Consider the following 16,131-nt stretch of genomic DNA (forward strand, 5'->3'; position numbering starts at 1 on the left):
TGCCATTCTCTGCATGAACCACCCTGAACAGGATTTGCCATTCTCTTCATGAACCATCCTGAACAGGATTTGCCATTCTCTGTGTGGACCATCCTGAACAGGATTTGCCATTCTCTTCATGAACCATCCTGAACAGGATTTGCCATTCTCTGCGTGGACCATCCTGAACAGGATTTGCCATTCTCTTCATGAACCATCCTGAACAGGATTTGCCATTCTCTGCATGAACCATCCTGAACATGATTTGCCATTCTCTGTGCTGACAGTCAGCTGTGGTCAGGACTTCGGGTCACAACACAATGTGGTTTAACCACATTTGGGCTGGAAGGAGGCCTGGCAGAGTGAAGCTGGATGTAATAGCAGTCAATAGCATTAAACACGGCACAGAGGCCTACCTGAAGAACTATGGATGTAATTGACTGTCTTATCCAAGAATAGATGGAAGTAATTCAGCAAAACAACAAGTTTTGCTTCAGTATTATGCCCTAGGTTGCCAGCAGATGACAGCAGGTCCTGGTGGCTGCCTCAATAGCTTCTAATCATGAAATACAATAAGTGAAGTAGGGCAGCAACAACAACAAAAAAAACCAACAAAAACCAAACCACTCACACCAAGGCACTTACCTGCCCAAGGAATGAATTGAGAATAAAGAACAGAAAGAGTTAGATTCCAGTTTTTATTTTCAGTCAAGTGCTTCATTGTTTACCTTGAATAAACCCTTTCTTGCTAGATTTGAGTGCTGGGGAGAGTGAAGTCAATCTTGGAAACTGAAGTCTTTTATGTACACACCCTGGGATGAAAAACTACTGCTGGGTGGGTGAACTGAAGCTGTACCGGCCCACTGAGGACAAGATTAGGAATCTGAAATCAAAAGACCTTTTCATAATTCTCTATTTGCCCTCTATTCTTTTGCATGGTTGTTAGAACTTTAAAAAGATGAGAGTAAGTTTAGTATAATTTTTCAAGGATATGATTACTAGCATAGTAGTTATTTCTAAATTTATCATATGTCTGTGCCAACTTTGTTTTGATGCTGACATACAGTGATACATATTCTGTGTCATTACTGGGACACTGGAGTGGTGAGACTCCCTGTCACATCTTCTAATTCTAGGCCTGGAGGAGTCCATATGAAATGGATAAGGAGTGGAGTGATGCCAACAAAATTCACTTATATATGACATAAACAAAATGCAAAATCAGTGCTATATGTAATCTTTAGAGAATTGCTTCTGTTGTGGTAAAAGCATGATGGTATATAATAAATTATATTGATTTGTGGTTCAAGACAGTTCAAAGAGCTGTTTCTTTTGTATAATACTTTTGAACTCTGCTATGAGTAGGGATTAAATAGCAGGAATTAGTTAAAAATAATTTCAAACAACAAATCTTGGAAGTTTTCTGAATATACTAGATGGTCTTTATAGAAGACAGGCTTGACACAGAAGCCAAATTTGCAAGCTGTGAATATTGTTTACCATCAGTGTTTCAGAATGAGTGGTGTTCTGTTTATCTATGGGCAAATAATCAACAGTTTGCAAAGTAAAAATGCCCTTCTCAAGTTACATATTTTCTGGCTAACCTATCTTTTTTTTTTTTTTTTTTTCGCTATGGTAATTCATTTCTACTCTAAAGAACCACAAAATACTGCTTTAGGTGAACAACTCAATTCACCTAGGCCCTGACTTAGAGCAGGCCATCCGTGACAACCCTAATAAATTGTGCATGAAATTGATTTAATCTATATTCGAGACCTAATTTGTCCTGCAGAATGTTGTGTGTGCAGTTCACTCATGGTTTTATTTCATTTGCTGTTTTGTGGCTTGAATTGTTGTATATTTACGAAAATAATTTCTGTTTTCCTGTCAGAAAAAAACCAAACCAAAACAAAATAACACTCAATTTCTTCTGAGATTGTCTTTCTGATCATTTTTACTGAGGGCAGCATAAATAGTTGAACTGAGAGGTCTTTGATAATTCTTTCCATACCAACCACTCTATCACCTGAAGCCTTCCACTTACAGTTTTGCTCCATCCACAGAACATACCCAGAAGGGCACTCGGTCTCAAATAAAATTCACTATTGGCAACAAGAATTTCCCTAATAGCTGTAGTTGGTGCTAGTTCTGGACTTCTTTGCCACTGTATACTTGGTATAGAACTAAAATAAGAAAAATAAAAATAACACGAGAGAGGAGAACATCTAAGGATTTTATACTATTCTAATCCTGAAATTTAAAATATTTAAAATGCAAACACACACAAATATAATTTTTTTTTCTTTTAAAACCTCTGCAAGTGAGTTTTGCTACCATGGACAGAAGGGAATCCATATATTTGACTGAAGAAACTGCAAACCAATATACAACGGAAATCAGAAAATAGATTAAATCAGAAGTTCTCTAAAACACAAGATAAATGTTAAAAAATCCTTAATTTGACTTGACACCACATAGACAACATGCTAATAAAGAAAAAGTAACTTCCACCATAGGAAGTAATGAATAAAATTGCAAAGCTTTTGCCCCAGAGGAAATAAGACTAGCTGGTAACAACTCCTGACCATTCTTCCAAGCACTTATTTTTTTTTAAGAGTACAGTGAAATTTCAATGGGATATATTTTCTTTTTGAAGCAATATTTTTAAAACACTGACTCTGAGCCTTGTATATCATGGCATAGATGTTCCATACAACATAGCTATTTCTGAATATTTGTGAGACATCCTCTTCTAAGGCTTCATAGATCCTCACAGCTGTTATCTGCAGACAATTAAAGGACAAATCACATATTTAAGGAATCTAGGAAACCTGACACAACTGCTAACCTGCCTATTTAACATACCAAGGCACATAGGCTAAATCAATTCCCAGAATGGTTGCATTCCATATACTTCAGAGCAGTTATCATGGAAACATCAATAGATAAATAAAAGATTATTGGTTCTAAGCTTTTGTAATCAAAAGCCTTGCTCAAATCTACTTTGATATTTAGCCAAAGGAGATAAATTAATGCAAAATATGTATCTGAAATGAAGACTTATATTTGATTCCTAAATTTTTATTTAAGAAAGCCTTTTGTAAATGTACTATTTTATTGAGAACTATTTGCTTAAACAAATCTAATAACTTCAAAATTTCTCCCATTTGCTAAATGAAGCCATAGTAATATAGGAAAATATGAAGAGAGCAAGACTTTATTGTTACTGGTTTGGATTTCCCCTTTTTTTCTTTAATGCCTTTTAATGTGTACATTAAGTACATGTATCAGCACACATATACATATATAAGTATACACATAAGCACTGAAAAAAAGATTGTTGAACCTTTTTGTTAACCAGTAGACCTTGTTTTCCCACGTTATTTGTTTCAGGTTCTGGAGGTAGGATACAAATATGATGTATCCCAACTTTTTAATTAGGGTTTAAATAAAGATTACCATCCTGAGCTATTTATTCCCACCAGCAGGCATGCCCAGCTAGTTCCCAGGAAGCTGGGCTTTGGAAACTGTGGTGGTTCCTCTGGAAGACAAATGTCATAATAATGAACAGCAGCACCAAACATTCATGTATTACCAACACCTTTCCAGCTGCCAAAGCAAAGCACAGCACACGAGTGCTGCTATGGGAAGAATTAACTCCATCCCAGCCAGAACCAACACAGGCTGAAATGTACTTTCTCCTCTGAAATATATGGTTGGATTCAGTGCTTTCAATTTGAAGCAAAAAGCTTCACAAAGCTTTCATAAAGCTGCTAGCAGAGCAGAGTTGAAAATGGTGCTTACTTACTTGTGTTGGCACCTGTCTGCAGCTGAAACTTGGAACATGATAAATCCCTGAAGCTTGCATGAGCAGAAAAAAAAAGAGAAAAAAAAGAAAAAAAAAGCCTTAAGCAGGGGAAAGTGAGGAGACAGTGACAGGCAGAGCAAGGAAGTTCTGAAGACACACATTAAATATTATCTGATATATATTTGCAAATGATTCTCATGAGTTCATCCATGTGGCAAATGCTGATGTACTGCCTTTAAAGTTCCTCATGAATGCATTTTTTAATCTAAAGTAAAATCTCATACCAGTAAAGCTCTTATTTAGAGCATGAGAAAGTTTCTCTTTGTTCTAAAATAAAACTTAGCCTTCCCCAAGAAACATTACCTCAAGAAATATTCATTTGTGAGAGACAGTTCAGAAGCTGCTACAGAGCTTTCTGGCTGTTTCAAGGTTGTGACAGTGCTCAGATATTGCAATGATTCTGTATTGTATTCCAACAGCTGAATGTGTTCCTTACCCTGCATGAAAGGTAGAGTTGCTATTCAAGCTGCAATATCATCTTCTTCTGCTGACATAAATAAATAAAATCTTACAATATATGTCTATTTCTCTAGCTTTCCTTCAGACTACTTTTATTCCAAACACAATGAGGCAGACTTCAAGCACTGAAGGTGAGAGTGTTGCTTCAGGTCACAAGAGGAGCATGTATCTCTCAGACCCACTAGCATTACAGTGTGTGTCAGCACACACTCTTTTGGCTCCCTGTGTTTGATGCTCTTTTTTTGTTGTTAAAATATCTACCTTCTGGTAAGCTTACAATTCTGGAAGGGTGTTGTTTGCAGGTTTTTTATTTGAATTTTTCTTCTGTCTTGACATTTATTTTTCAGCCCTTTCATGCCTCAGTATGTTGCCCCTTTTTTTTTTTTTTCCCCTGAGTTTTCATGCCTCTATACTTTGAGAGCAGTAGGTTTCATTTTTTGCTTCCATTCATTTTATTTTAGTGTGAGTGCTTCTCACTTCCCACACACTTTCAATTTGTATTGATTGTGCTTTTTGTTACCCACATTTCTACCATCCCAAAGCATTTCCCCCCCTTTCTATCACTCATCAGCAAAACAAAACTGTAGCTTTCAGACCAAATTAATGACCACACCAAATAATACAGGTGAGAGAAACTTATGCTGCATTACATCAGTTCCCTTGAAAATAGAAACTCATAAAAAGTTTAAGGGAAATTCTGGGTTAGGGAAAAGATTCAGAATAACATAATATGGTCCTTGATACTTTTCTTATCAGTAGCTATGACAAACATATTTTAAAACATTTCTAAAGTCTGCAAAGTAACCAAGACTGAATTGTTTTGCAAGCTGGAATAATTTCACTTCTGGGAGTGCTGAAACAACCAATATTTCTATCTTCCTCCTCCATAAAACAATCTGTTGCAGACTTTCCCCAGTTCATCAACATCTTCCTAGGAGGGTATCTCTAAAAAGACATATTGAAAGCTTTTCCCTGAGTTTTCTGTTGAGCAGGTGGGCTGTGGGATGGTTTTTGTTTTGTAGATATATTTTGGATTGTTTGCAAAAGCTGTTTGTTACCATGCCATCTGATGGACAATTTCTCAATGTGCCATCATGACTACAGCATCTGCTCTCACCACAATGTTTCTTCTAATGTGAATTGGCCTAGCAGAAATTCATCACTGCAATGTATAATTCATGTTGATAAAAAGGATTGCAAAGTATCTGAAAAGGTAAAATGGTGATATTGTCTGCAAAAAGGCCCTTTTATAGCTCACTACTCATATTTGTCACTCTGTTTCCTGATATATCTTTTCCCTAAAGAAATCAGCATGTGTCAGTCCTCCATATCTCAGATTAAAACAATTAACAGAAATTATGTCTGCTCCCTGTGTTGCCATGTTCAGATTCTTCAGGACTTGTTCAGCTTCAGTTGGTGTAGCAGGATAGCTTAAGTGTGGTAAACTTACCTTTAAATGCTCATGTTTATGGCACACGTGTATTAATGCATTACCACTGACTGCCAAAAATTGTTCTGCAGGTGACCATCTGGGATATCAGAGCCAGACAACAGCAACACAAAAATTCAGCATTTCTTTGTTTCTTACTCCTAGTGATTTTCATTTTTTTTCCAGGGGATGTCACAGAGTTTCATCACCTAATATTTTAATATCTGACAGCCTTCTAGCATTTCGCCTGGGGCAGAGAGGAATAATTTGCAGAATTACTAAGGTTGGAATTGACCTTTTGAAATGATCTAGCACAGAAATCCTTTTGCTCAAGCAGGGTCAGATAGATGAGAGTGTCCAGGATAACACACAGCTGAGTTTTGAATATCCTCAAGGATGGAGACTCCACCACCTCTCGAGGCAACTGTTTGACCAAACTCCCAGCTGCAGTTTTTCTGTGCTCAGATGGAATTCCATGTATATTAAATTGTGTCCATTGCCTCTTGTTCTGTCACTGGGAGTCTGTGGGTAGAGAATCTTTCCCTCATATTAATTCACTCCTGTTCGATATTTACCCACATTGCTAAGATCCCTCTGAGTGTTCTCCAGACTAAAGAATCTCAGCTCTCTGTTTCTCCTTGAAATTCCAACAGACTATTGGCCTTTCTAAAACAATTATATCTGGAATTTATTAACAGCCCAAAGAATTTTTCCCTCTAATACAAAAAAAAAATAAAAATCCTCAGATATAGACCGAGTTTAAAGCATTAAAATCCATATCTTATAGCTATATATATAACCTTAAAAAGATATTCACAGTTGATAACATTTCTTTCTGTGTTAATAAATAAAGGGCAAAGTACTAAAAGAAGTCCATATCATTACACACTGAACGACTGTGAAGTTTTAACAGTGCTTTAACAATCAGCTTTGAATGAATTTTAGATCCTAAATTCTGTATCGACCTCCTTTAAGCAACTCTGTGCTCAGATAGAGCTTATGCAGTCTTCTGAAGCTGCTTTTAAAACCTGACTCACCATCCTTAAGAGACTGACACTTGTAAATGCCACCTCAGGCACCACTGGAGAGAGCTTTGCAGAGCATGAGGTGTCCTGTGCACCCAAATATTCCAACCAAGGGCAGCAAAACATGCCACAAGGCACTCCCAGACACACCATGGGCACGCTGCCTGCGGCTGGCCAAGGCTACCACCGCAGAGTGCAGGGCATGGGGTGGCCAGAGTCGTCTTCTCTTCCACAGGGAAACCACTCCTGGGATTCTGCACAGGCACAGGGGCTGGCAGAACCCCAATTCACAGCAAGTTCAGACTATAAATAACTACTTAAGACGTGATCCATTAGGGATCTCCTCAGATTCCACATGAGGGAAAAGAAACCCTTTGTGCTCTCACATGTGAAGAAACAAAGCACAGTCTTGACAACTATCAAGAATTTATCATGAGTCTCAAGGTGTCTGATTTTCTTAAAAGCCTTGTCTCTGAAACAGGTATTTTATGAATGCTTCCCTTCCCTCTGTCTCTCTATGTATATATAAATCTATAAAAGTATGTATGTGTATATGTATAGCTATGTAGTCACATATATGCATCTACATATATGCACACATGCACATACACACATATGTGTGTGTATAGATATACTTATACAATGTATATATATTTTTTTATATATATGTATTCTTCTAATCGTCATATGTAAGGAAGCAAGTCTGGAAATTCATGACTCAAGGTCAGACTTGCAGCCCAAAACCAGAGGCAAAAAACCCAAAAAAAAACCCCAGAGGTAAGCTGCTTATTGCTATTTTTAAGTTTGCTGTTCTGGCACTTCTTCTGTGCCTTTTGAATGTTTGGGCTTGACAATACTGAAAAACCTTCACCCTTTTTCTGTCACCACAGGATCCAAGACGCTTTCCAATTTGGAACTTGAACTAGGGAAAATGTTAATTAATAATGGTGCCCTCAGTTAGCTCGCTCTCAGCATATTGCGACATGTTGCAGTTCATGTGCCCTTCTTTAAGCAGATTTACAGATTGTATTATATTGCTTTAACTAAACCAACTCTCACAAAATGGACACATTTCTCACAATGAAAATAATGTTAATGCGATGGCAATCAACCAATAAGAAAATGGCAGACATGACATTTCTCCTACTCCTAGTAGCTGTCAAAATTTTTCTCAGTCATTCTATAAGGCAACAATGATGATAACCTAATCAGATATAATAAAAGTCTGAAGTCATGTGATATTTAACCCTGTACTTCCCTAAATTTACTAATAAATGTTCAGAGGTGTCTTAAGAGCAAAGGGCAAAAATCTTCCATGGTGGAAATGGCTGAAATATACAGAAAACAATATGGCAACAAACGATAAAACATTCCTTTTTTTCAGAATATACTGGTGAAATATGCTGCAAAATATTGCTGAATTTTTAATTAGGTTTGCTATATAGGCTGAAAGTGCACATGTCTCTAAGACATATAAGTTTATGGTATTTCTTAGATTCTGTTTCAGTACTGAAATACATTAAGAGCCATTGCTTTGTGAGCCACTAAAGGAAAGAAATACTGGAGAAAATGTATTCTCAATGGCGACTTCTTTAACAAAAATAACGTTTTATAGTAAAACTTTGCAAGTGATGGAATGGCTGCTTTTACTAGAATAAAAAAAGGGTCCCAGAGTAAAGTTACAGAGAGAGCACCACCCATAGAATTCATTCACCACGTAATTTATAGAGAAACTGCTGCAGCAAGAAAACAGCAGCCAGAAATGCACAAAATTTTACAATATGCCACCAGTGTGGTGAATTTTAGAAAGATATTTAAATAGCACAATCTTTACAGTATTTGTATTGAGATGGGGAGGAATCATGAAAAATCTTTTGTACCACACAGTGGTTTCTTGGTCATCTCATGTCAAAGTGCTTAAAAGAGTTGTCAAAATTAAAGATAATTTTTTCATTTTTCTTCTGAAAAGCACAAGTGTTCTGCATTTACTGAGCTTTTCTGTGTTGACAAGTGGTTGTCAACAGGTTGCTACATAGCAGATATTTAAAAAAATAAACAGACTTAATGTGTACTTTCAAGGTAAAGGTGATGTCTTAACAATGAGTGAAAAAATTAACTGTTTTTCTAAAGAACTTCATCCTATGGAGAGAGCATTTTGACAAGTGAGGTTTGGAAATTATTTCATTGTTAAGGGATTTTATTTCTGAAAAGAATGTGTCACTTATGAAAATTCTCACATTTGTATACATAAAAAACCTGGAAACAAAATTTTCTACATGCTAAAAAACTTATCCAAGAGAAAAGTGTCAATGGGTTTTGAAGCCATTTGTTAAAAATATAAAAATGCAGTATCTTTCAATTAAATTGCAAGGAAAACGAAATCACTCATATTGGAGTGGATAAACATTTACTATCTGAAATTCTATAAATAACTTGATTAATTAATGAATGTGATTGAAAAATGAGTGTCATTATTTAGCAAGCATGGAAAAATGATGCATCCATGTATTTTTGAGCTATATTTTCTCAGCTATGACAGTCATTTACAAGTATCAGAATTTAGAAACTGAGCTTCAAATTGCTCCAGCAAGATGTTATACCAGAACTCAAAAAATAAATAAGCATAATAAATAAATAATATTTACAATATTTATAATAAATAATAAATAAATATTATTTACAATACTGATTATTAAATATTTTAATCAATATTTTTGCACTGTTAATAGATTTATTAATATATCCTTGATCTTGACTTCATCTCTTTTAAACTTATATTTTTGTGTTGTGTTTATAATATACAGAATTATTGCAATTAGATATATGTACAATATATAAATAACTAAGAATGCATATATATATATACACATACACACAACCCAGGGTGTGTGGTTAAAAATATTTTACTGATAGAGATATATGATCAAAAATGTTGTGAGACCACTGCTACAGTCCTATAGTAGTACACCTCACCCCCAAATTATTTTACTCTCTACTTAGACTTTACTGTATATAGTGTCTGTTTTTCAATTATTTTCTGGCATATTCTTGGAGACTGAGCATTGCCAAAGGCTTTACTAATAAGAATCAGAAAGGGAATTAGTATTTTTAATATTTTAATTGTGTGATATCTTCACATCTTTTTGACCTTGACTTTTCACCCACCTTCCCTGCCAAAAATCCCAAACCAAACCTCAAAAACTACCATCCTCCTTTTCCCAAAAAGTGCCTTGAAAACTCCTGAGGAATGACTTGGTGATTTTCAGCTTATGTACTTTCAGGTCTTGCCTGACACAAAGGTAAAGTTCTATTTTGTCTTAATTTACAGTCCAAGTCATCATCCAGACTTTTTTTAAGTGATACCTTCAATACAAGGTAGCTCAACTGGCTACTTGTGTTTATATTGTCTTCCAACTGAAAATGTACTTTAATTTTTTGTTGGCTGTGCTTGTTTGCTTGTTTTAAATTTGTTGACACCTGAAGAGATTAAAACAATGCATTAAAGTGAGAGCATAGAGAATACAACAAACCGAAACAGAGAGGAAAGCTGTGAAATATTTTAGGTGAGTAAAAATGGTGATGAAATAATCTTGCCAAAAATAAGTGATGTTGCACAGAATGTTAAGAGATAAAAAGAACCTGGATTATAAAAGAGGAACTTGTTAAGGAAATATTCCAAACTCCAAACCTCTGTAATATATTCTGTAAATAGACCAAGAACTATTAAGAAATTCTTTGTTACAGAGCATTATCAGCTTGCATATTCAAAAGATTTCTGCTATTACACATTGATAAGTTGTAATATATCAGAGCACTTCAGGGAAGAAAAAAAACAAAAGGGAGATCCATTCAATATACAAGAGATGATAAAATTAAAAAAAAAAAAAAGAGGGGACATCTAATCACAGTGTTTCTTTTTCCTCAGGGTTCTCAGTTACAATAGAAATAATTGACTTTTTTTTCTCTTAGGTAAATCAGTATAAACTAACCATGATCCTCCACCTTTTTTTTTTTCCCTGCTGTATTCATTTAAGAAATTCAGCTGATTCTACTTCTTTCACTGAGCTGTGGAACTTGGCCTGTACAGCATAAATACAAGAGAGAGTAGTCAGTGAAATGTCAAGTTAATCAGTTTTTTTAATCTTGCTTATAATATATGGTTTTAAGCAGATACGCAAAATCATTTTACCACGAAGTTGGGAAAAACACTAAGTAAAAAAACTGGGTTTTTTTGCTCTTTTTGTAAGGAAAAAAAACCAAAAACAAACCAATCAACTTTTTTCATGTTTGGCAATCCACTTTGTCACTTTTGGGAATAAAAGGCTAAAGGGTCAATAGAAAGCAGGTTAGATGTTCTGGCAATCAGCTGCTGAGGATGTAAATCCTGCTGGGCATTACCAAGAACAGAAAATATTGCAATGAGGGAAAAACAGCTGGAGCACAGCCCCAAACACTGAAGTTACAGCTGGCCCAGGGGGATTCAATCTCCTCCTGGGAAAAAGCAGCACCACTCCTCAGAGAGAATCCCTAATAGCAAACTGGAAACCTTGCAGCTGGAAAGACCAAGTCAGGTATCTAATGGCCCAGGAATTTTCTTACCGAACATAGAATTGTCTTAGGGAGAACCCAATGGTTGCTCTTCATAAATATGTATTTGGAGGAGGAGAATTTTGAGGACAAAAAACCCCCTCATTCCCTAAAATAAACCAACAGCAAACTATACTGCACTACAAAAAAAAAAATTAATAGATTTTTGTATTATTTGAAATTGAAATTGTATTGTCAGCTGAAGCTATATACTATAGAAAATACATAGCAATACTTCTTGATGCAACAGAAGGTTGCAGTAAAAAACCCAAATATTTTGAACCGAATGTTTTTTTGGTATTTGAAATGCCATTTTATCCTGCTTCCCTAACACTCTGAGATCAAAATCACATCACTCATGAAGAGAAAACATTAGCTGAAAACACGCTGAACATTACCAAAAAATCAAGTCAAATTTGACTTGCTTTATTGTCATTATTTATTCCAATATTGTCCAAGTTTTTAGATATTTACTTTGAAAAATAAACCTAGAAATGAGACTTTTTGAAAGATTCCATCAACCTAAAAAAGGCAAAAGATTTTACTGTCTTTATATAAAAGGAAGACGAGAGAAGGAAAAAAAAGTGATGTTTTTGTTCAAAGTTGAATTTACATCAGACACACAGCCAAGACATAGAGGTTTGAGATGCACAGTAACCTCTTCATTTCAGCTTCAACTAAAACCACATTTTTCTTGACTATTTAAATTTCTTTCTGTTCTTGTCAAACTGTCTCTGCCCAAAATTCTGGGTAAAATTAAAGCATTTTTCCCCCCACCTTCCAGATGAGAAGAGTTTTATAGACCCAGGTCCTTTTTATGCTGTGTCTGATCTCTGAATGCACTGACACATCATTTCATATGTCTTTGACTTAAATTCACAGAATATGTATCCTATTCTTGTACTACTGGTTTTTTATCAATAATATATTTTTCAAAATATGTGGTGCTTTTTTTAAAGGATATTCTCCTTACCAGAACAATAAAGTACTAAAAAACCACTGAGTAAAGGATTACTTTTATTTTTATGCTTTATTTTCTGACACAACCTGAAAAACATTTCCTGTCACCATAAAAAGAAGTCATAGTACCATTTACACATTCCTATCAGAACGTGTTATCAGAGTAAGCCTTTAAAAATTCTTTTTCCATTTTCCACATATCTGCTCATTTCTATTTCATGGTGTACCTAACTATACTATACATACACAGGATACAAAAAAAAAAATCTGTATTTTTTCTCAGATGCCAGAGTTAAAGCTACAGTTAAAGCAAGTTGAATTTTTTCTCCCTTAGAAAAGAAACCAGTAAATCAGAGATTGTTTCCCTGTTGTTAATAGCTCTGGGCATTCCAGTAGATCACCATCACACAAGAAACCTGACTATTTTAAAGTTATAAATTTATTTATGCTGGTTTATTTTTTTTCTCCCTTGATAATAACTTTAAATTTAACAAAACAAACTGTGCTTTGGAAGAGGATATGCAGAAGGTGACTGAAGGAAGGGAGGAAGGCGAAATTTTCAGGGCTATTATCCTCTACTACATTTTGAGTTAAATTACCAGACCACAGTTCTTCCTTTTGCTTTATGCAGAATACATAAAAATCCTCAATCAACAAGCAAATTCTGCACTATATACTAATTAGCTCTTCAAACTTTGCATCTAATGAAGAAAAATTTAGCAAATTTTAGTTAGGGGCAAGCTCCTTACAGACCACCATATTGTGTAAAAGAACCTCTCCATGCATCTAAAAACCATGATAAATATTTCTGTCTTTTAGGATGTTATGAAGTATTACCAAAAAAAAATATTATTTCATTTATATGGAATTTATGTTATTCCATTCAATTTCATTCCAAGTGCTTTTGGAGCACTCTACAAAAACAAACTTGGTAGTTGCTTGGTTTCAGAAATGCCCAAGGCACCAAAGGATGTTTAGATGCTTAAATTGAAGAGAAAGCAATAAAAATTGCCCACCCCTGTGTCTCAGATAATTTGTGTCTCACTCAGATCCCAGACTTGATTAACAGATTCAGTTACAACTTAATGGGCATCAGCAAGTGATAAAAGATTTTGTAACCTTGGAAAACAAAGTTAAAATTCCAGATCTTTAAAAGTACTTCTGCATGTATCATTTTTTACCCGTTTTAAATTCTATACAATATTTTCAAGAGTAACCACTGGAGAAATATTCCCTTCCTTTCCTGCCCAGAATTCCCAGTCAAGAAATGTTTAATCTTGTTTTTTTTTTTTTTTTGGGGGTTTTTTTGGGGGTTTTTTTTTTGTTTGTTTGTTTCTTTTTGTTTGGTTTTTTTTTTTGTTCCTTGTTTGTTGGGGGTTTTTTGTTGCTGTTTTTGGGGGGTTTAACTTTTTTTTCTTGTTTATATTTTTTATTTCTGCTTCCCTGTCCCCCTCACTTAGGGAAATGGTGCCTGAGAAATGTGAGGCATTTGAAGTTAGTTTTCATTATCTGGAAGACTGAAATAAAATTAACTATATAGTTATTTAAAAAACAAACAACAGAAAAAAAATCCAAAAAACCCCAACTTTTTCCATCTGTCCATATGCTGGAATATGACTTTCAGAAATGGGAAAAAATAGGTCTTTCAGACAAAGAAGGGTGTATAAGTTCAGATAGCTAATGTAATCATGCTCTTACTTCACATGCAGCCACTCTGCTAAAGGTTGAACATGAGAAGTATTGTTCAGGAGAAGGGTGAAGTCCTCCCAACACTGCTGTGAGCTGAATGAAGCAATAATTACAGAAATGGATGATTTCAAAGAAGTATTGGCATTTCATATTGCAGACCTGACAATTCAATGATGAACTACAGCAGACTAGGGAACACAACTAGAACTCTCAACTTTACTCAGAATTCAGCCCGATTCCATAATCCCAACTAAGTTTTGAAAGCTTTTGGAAAAAAATAAACTACCAATCATGGTTAAAAAAAGAAGAATAAAAATACACCAAATCCCCTTAACACTATCAAGAAGAGACTTTAAAGGTAATTCCATGTGCCCTTTCCTGTGCAGGATAGACTTTTAATGGCAAAAAGAGCTACCCAATTGTGAACTAGCAGGAATTAACGTATCACTCAATTTACTTAGTAATATGTGAAAAACAGTAAAGAGAATAAGGAAAATTTCAAAAGGACTTTAAGGCTAAAAGAAATAGGAACCTACCTGATCATGATGAGTGCAAGGAGGGGAATTGACTGGAGATGATTGATGCTAATGACCCAAAAGTAAGATGAAGAGACAAACAGCCCTGACTGGAGACTACTGCCTAAAAATACCTCAAGGAAATAATCAGCAACAGGAAAACAAAGGGATAATGATTAGATTAAATAACTGAATATGTTTTGTACAAAGCTGGGGATTGGTGACAGAAATACAGAATGAAAGAGAGAATTTGATATTCATTAGAAGGATCCTCAGAAGATCCTAAAGCCACAACTGCCATGGGTTCAGCTGCTGTGCAAAAAGAACTGCAATCTCCTGGGAGGAAGTACTGGAGAAGCTTTTATTTGAATTGAGATTTCTTTTTTTTTTTTTTTTTTTTTTAATTACTAGAACTACTTCCATCATTTTTTATAAATTTTCTTGAAATGTTTGAATTAAGATAGATTTCAACTATTCTCTGGCATGATAACCAAGGCAAAAGTGAGATTAATCTGAACATCTTTGTGTGTGTTTTGGTGGAGAGAGAATATGACTCAGCACATTTTAGTGATACCAGAGATGGAATAAGATTCCAAATGTTCTCTCTTAGGAAAAGTGAAAGAACATATCAGTCCTATGAAGCTTTACACCTGAAGTACAGAAGAAGAAAAAATAAATATTGAAAATAGAGAAGAACCAGACAATAGTTAAGAGAAAGCAATGGAGAGAATTTGAAAGAATAAAATGGAGGGGAACAATGAATATTTATATGTCACTGAACCATGTGTTCTTTTGATGAATGCTTCTTATGACACGGGGCAAAAAAAAATATTAAATTAACACTGGATTTCAATAGTGCAGCAGAGATAATTTCAAGTTGTGTGAGTTTACACTAGGTGAGATATACATTGCTTAATATATATATTCATTTTTCCTAGACTTAATTAACATTTGGATAATTAATAAAATCATCTTTGCCTGGTTAACAGGAGGGCTGCGTTGTTATTCTGGTTTACTTCTGGAGTAATAGAGATTGAAATATACAGATGCTTTATGGTGTTTTCCTAATGTTTAAAAACTAGGGGTGCACTTCCCCTTTATCCCTTGAGCAGCACTGCACAGACATAGAGCACTAATTGCAGCTTCATCTGGCATAAACACAAAGTTACCCTTCTTTTCTTTGAAAGTTGCTTATGCAATTGGACAATTCCAAATTAGCCTTAGACCAGAAACAGGAAGCTCCTCTTAAGGCTCATTTAGCTGATGATGTTTCATCAATAGTAATTAAAAAAAAAAAAACTTGCAAATTGATTTTCTCTATTTTTCTTTGCTGTGGATTTGGTATCAAGCTCACTGAAGTCAGATTCCCACAGTTTTCCAGTTAGTAGATGAGACAGGAAGAAGGAAGACACTTCTAATTCTCAATAAAGCAATTGTTTACTTTTCATGCAGTCTCACTGAAGCCACAGAAGCTATGCAAGAAATAAACTCCCTCTGTTATTTTACATCTTGACTAAACATTGACTGTAATTCTGGTTTTCTGAAGTTAGTTATTGTGTCCATTTCAATTTCCCTCAATACAGAAATATTCTGAAGGTACCTACTCAGGTTAAGATCCAG

General features: G+C 35.0%; 1 long non-coding RNA gene across 4 annotated transcripts in view; it reads right to left on the reverse strand.

Moving 5' to 3' along the window:
* LOC110476345 (uncharacterized) overlaps positions 1–16,131 on the reverse strand; it is a 125,492-nt gene that overhangs the window by 59,555 nt on the left and 49,806 nt on the right. Inside the window, exon 2 of one of the 4 annotated variants that reach the window (XR_002466397.2) lies at positions 3,788–3,834. The exons of the other annotated variants lie outside the window; for them this stretch is intronic. This is a non-coding gene — a long non-coding RNA (uncharacterized LOC110476345). The remainder of the gene's footprint in view (positions 1–3,787; positions 3,835–16,131) is intronic. 4 annotated transcript variants of the gene reach the window in all.

This window comes from Lonchura striata, chromosome 1, assembly GCF_050655825.1.
Source record: "Lonchura striata isolate lonStrDom1 chromosome 1, ASM5065582v1, whole genome shotgun sequence".
Lineage (NCBI taxonomy): Eukaryota > Metazoa > Chordata > Aves > Passeriformes > Estrildidae > Lonchura > Lonchura striata.